The sequence below is a fragment of the Penaeus vannamei genome, chromosome 33 (genome assembly GCF_042767895.1).
Source record: "Penaeus vannamei isolate JL-2024 chromosome 33, ASM4276789v1, whole genome shotgun sequence".
Lineage (NCBI taxonomy): Eukaryota > Metazoa > Arthropoda > Malacostraca > Decapoda > Penaeidae > Penaeus > Penaeus vannamei.
This window is the reverse complement of record NC_091581.1, coordinates 28,882,660-28,887,659: the sequence shown is the minus strand read 5'-3', so window position 1 is coordinate 28,887,659 and position 5,000 is coordinate 28,882,660. Positions and strand designations below refer to the sequence as shown.

Here is a 5,000-nt window from a genome sequence, read left to right as displayed (position 1 = left end):
ATTTTTTATACTGAATAGTTATTTTGTGTTATTAATTTTTCTTTCTATTCTTATTATTTTTTATAATGAATAGTAATTTTTGTTGTTGTTAATAGTGTTTTTGTTTCTATTCTTTTCATTTTTTTTTATAATGAATAGTTATTTTCGTTATCAATAGTTTTTTCTTTCTATTCTTATCATTATTATACTGAATAGTTACATTTTTGTTATTCATAGTGTTTTCTTTCTTATTCTTCTTTAATTTTTTATACTGAGTAGTTATTTTGTGTTATTAATAGTGTTTTCTTTCTATTCTTCTTATCCTTTCTTATACTGAATAGTTATTTTGTGTTATTAATAGTATTTTCTTTCTATTCTTCTTATCCTCTCTTATACTGAATAGTTATATTTTTGTTATTCATAGTGTTTTCTTTCTTATTCTTCTTTATTTTTTTATATTGAATAGTTATTTTGTGTTATTAATAGTGTTTTCTTTCTTATTCTTCTTATCCTTTCTTATACTGAATAGTTATTTGTTTTTGTTATTCATAGTGTTTTCTCTCTTATTCTTCTTTAATTTTTTATATTGAATAGTTATTTTGTGTTATTAATAGTGTTTCTCTTTCTATTCTTCTTATCCTTTCTTATACTGAATAGTTATTTTTTTGTTATTAATAGTTTTTTTCTTTCTATTCTTCTTATCCTTTCTTATACTGAAGTTATATTTTTGTTATTAATAGTGTTTTCTTTCTTATTCTTCTTTAATTCTTTATACTGAATAGTTATTTTGTGTTATTAATAGCTTTTATTTCAATTCTTCTTATCATTTTTATACTGAAGTTATATTTTTGTTATTAATAGTATTTTCTTTCTTATTCTTCTTATCATTGTTATCAGCTGTGGTGTCCGTCATAGCTATTGCTAACTTGAAGCTGGAGGTCAAGCTTGAGTTCTCTTCACACCAGGCAGACTTTGAGCCAAACTTGATCCACTCAAGTTGTCTGATTAATCTTGGGTGTTTTTTATTTATTCGTAGAAAGATTTCGGTGTCAAAATAGTGAAATTGTCGTCCATGTTAGTGATGTTGTTTGTTCTACTATCGCTTTATCATTAGCATTATTGTTATTATTATTGGGTTTATTGTTGGTAACGTCTATTTGGTTAGTAGTGTTGTTATTGCAATATCATGACTGTGGCAATCACCATGATTTTATTTTAATTAATATCATCCCCATTATACTTTTCTGTCGCATTTCAAAATCAATACACTAACTGATTTATTATTACTACTTTGATTAGGCTTGCTTTCGTTATTACTGCTGCTACAATTACAATGAAGTATCATCATCATTATTCTACATCATTCCACAAGTCTTTCCTCGCACTTTCAATCCCAACTTCAAACCATCATTCCTAGTTTTAATGACTATCCAATCTCGTATCATTCAACCAATCCTTATCCAATTAATAATAATACTTGTTGCCTTTTATCACCAACCCATACATATCCTAAGCACCATATCCAATTAATAATAATACTTGTTGCCTTTTACCACCAACCCATACATATCCTAAGCGCCATGGCAATTGCAACGGGCGTTCTTGGCACCTTGCATGGCTTGGCTCAGGACAGGAGTTATGTACAGAGGGTTTTGAAACAACAAAATCTTTCTTGTTTTTTTTATATTTCAATAGGACATCTAGGTAAATTATCATAGGGCCTTTAGGTAATTGTTATATACAACATAGAGTACTAACTGTGCATTCACTATATATATATATATATATATATATATATATATATATATATATATATATATATATATATATATATATATATATATATATGCTTTGGATGAAAAATCCACTCACACACTTTTAATGTTGTTATTAAATAATGACATGGAAGGTTCAGTATGCAGTTATAATAACAGTTGGTAACTTACATATATTTTTCGTTTTCTTTTAACACCTACTCAAGTATGTACACGCAAAACACATAATATAATTGTCTTAAGCAATAAAATTCATATATAAATAACTTTGTACATTTTATTACTGTGATTGGCATGAATCGCCATGAGGGGAGAGGGGGGTAGGGGTTAGTTGCAAAAGCGGCATCTGGCAACTCCAAATAAAAAATAAACGTTAACTGGCAACTCACTTCCACGCTGTGAACCCCTGCAGCGAAATTTGACCCTTGATTACGATAATTATACTGCTTAGTCTCGTGTGTTTTTTATCCATCGTCTTATTCCACTAGTGTGTCGATATCAACTACATTTGGTTATTCAGTAGTACACAGTAGAAAATAACACCTACACATGTCTAATTATACAAAAATAGATCAGTTTACAAGTTGTTGATATATATGTTATCACTCTATAAGCAGAAGCGAAAGCAGTTATCCTTTGAAAAAACAATCTTTGAGTCATCTGACTAGATAATAAGGTCGAGTATTGCCTGCTACATGGTAACCCGTCCGCCTCTTAGCGTAGAGGTAGATTGGTAATAAAAAAAAAAAACGAAACGAAACTATATAAAAAAAGGTCTTTATAAAGTTACTGGCCAAGGAATGTTAGGAATAAGGAGGAATACTTGATGAAGATGGGTATGGTGAATCACCAGGAACAAGAATAAGGTGTAAAATGAGAAGAAATTAATAAGAAAAACACTTAGTGATAATCTGCCATTGATATTAAAGTGATGGCGAAGAGTATTTGGAAAAAATATATACTAAAACAACGTTGATAAACCAGGAGAATAATAAGATGTCATTAAGATTAAGAAACAAAGAAATAAAACAATTGCAATAAATAAACAGATCAAAAAAATAAACAAAAACAAGGAATCACAAAAAAAAAGCAATTTTACTAAAATGAAAAACAGAAAACAAAAAAATAAAAATCAACGAATGATAATAAATGCACAAAACATAATAATAACACACATAAAACACATAATTATCTAAACAGACGAAGTAGTTGACGAGGTGGAGATGGTACAACTGAACAGAGGCGGACGGGATGGCACCGGAAGAACAGTGCCAATGCCTCTTCTTATATACATACACACAGGCGGCTCTTCCACAATGGCACTGTGTAGGCGTGTACATTTTTTTCTGTTTTATTTATTTATTTTCATCCATTTTATTTATTTAGTTTCTGTGTCCATTTTTTTTTGTGATTGTATGTGTGTGGCCTGTGTTTTTTGTGGGTTTTGTGGGTGTGGGTGTGGGCGTGTGTGTGTGTGTGTGTGTGTGTGTGTGTGTGTGTGTGTGTGTGTGTGTGTGTGTGTGTGTGTGTGTGTGTGTGTGTGTGTGTGTGTGTGTGTGTGTGTGTGTGTGCTTGTTTGTTTGTATAAATGGTTTTGCTTGCTTGTATGAGCGTGTGTATGCGTATGTGGAAATTACTTGTTTTTGTTTTTAATTGTTTTTATGTTGTGTTCTTTGCTTGTATTTTATGTTTGCGTTTTGACTTTTTGACTTATGGGGGGTGTTGTATATACATTTGTTAATGGACATACATAATGTATATGTATATATTTATTCACATACAGCCTATCCATCACAAAAAAGACAATAAATAATAGCGAAAAATCCACTCGTGTTTTTTTCCTCAATCGTCCCTTCAATTTTTTCAAAAGTAAACAAAGCAAACAAAGTAGTTATTATGCCTCATTCAGCGGTGGATCTGAGAATGTTTAACCCTACTGGACGCATCCTAAAAATCACAGTTCACTATATTCCTTTTTTTCTCTTACATATCTGAACAAACAGCTTCATTTGATGATAAGTTTTCTTTTTACAAATCTGAACAAAACAGCTTCATTGGATGATCAGTTTTCTTTTTACAAATCTGAACAAAACAGCTTCATTAGATGATCAGTTTTTTTTTTTCTTTTTACAAATCTGAACAAAACAGCTTCATTTGATGATCAGTTTTTCTTACAAATCTGAACAAAACAGCTTCATTGGATGATCAGTTTTTTTCTTACAAATCTGAACAAAACAGCTTCATTTGATGATCAGTTTTTCTTACAAATCTGAACAAAACAGCTTCAGGTTGATCAGCTGTTTTCTGAACCATCTGGGTTAAAATGCATTAAAAAAAACATAGGTAACCAGATCATCTCTTTAAGTTATATAAATGTGTGTAAAAATGATTTAATTTTTACTTTAAATCATTAAAAATTAAAAAAAAGTAAAAATTTAAAAATTTAAAGTGTTTAAAAATGATTTAAAATATAAAATTGAAAAAGGAACATTTCGGTAACAGATTGTTCTTGTTATAAGGATCACAGGTTTCCATTTTTTTTTAAATGGATTTATCTATTGTTTTTTTTTATACAAATTTAAAACACATCTCAGATAGACTCGCTTTCTCACAAACCACCATGATTTCATTTTTTTGTTTTGTTTTTGTTTTGTTTTTTTATCTTAGGTTAAAGCTGTTTCTTCCTATCTTACACTTGATAAGCATTCAGCACCATATATATTTTTTTAAAAACCTTCGCTGGAGATTCTTATATATACAAAAAAAAAGAAGAAAGACACAAAATGTTCCGTAAGAATCTCCCAAGATTTTACTCCTTCCTTCCTCTCTTCCTCTCTTCCGCGTCACGAGAGAGAGAGAGAGAGAGAGAGAGAGAGAGTCAGAAAGTGATCGTTCTCCCCACCGCGTCACCTCACCGCTCTAACGGCTCATCACATTTTGAAAATTGGCACCTTTCCCTTAATTTTATTATTTCTTTCTTTCCTTCCTCCTCCTCTTTCCTCTCACGTTTACGAAGAGAGGGCAGAGAAAATGATAATAATAATAATCTTTGTCTCTTCTTTTTTTTCTCTCCATTTTCAAAGACTCGACACCCAGAAAATTATTTACTTCACACAATAAAATCTTAACTTTGGCATCCTCATTTTGGCTGTAAGCTATCATTACAAGCATAGAGTCACGTGACTTATGAAATAATACTAAAAAATATCGTAAAACGAGAGAAAAAAAGCAGAAAAGCTAAGAAGA

At 30.2% G+C, this 5,000-nt stretch overlaps 1 protein-coding gene across 1 annotated transcript in view; it reads right to left on the bottom strand.

Moving 5' to 3' along the window:
• Positions 1-4,009: 4,009 nt before the first annotated feature.
• Positions 4,010-5,000, bottom strand: part of LOC113825402 (fibroblast growth factor receptor-like 1) — a 169,486-nt gene continuing 168,495 nt past the window's right edge. The window contains exon 11 of the mRNA XM_070144992.1: positions 4,010-5,000. This exon is cut by the window's right edge and continues 1,963 nt beyond it. The gene's annotated coding sequence lies outside the window, so the exon portion shown is untranslated.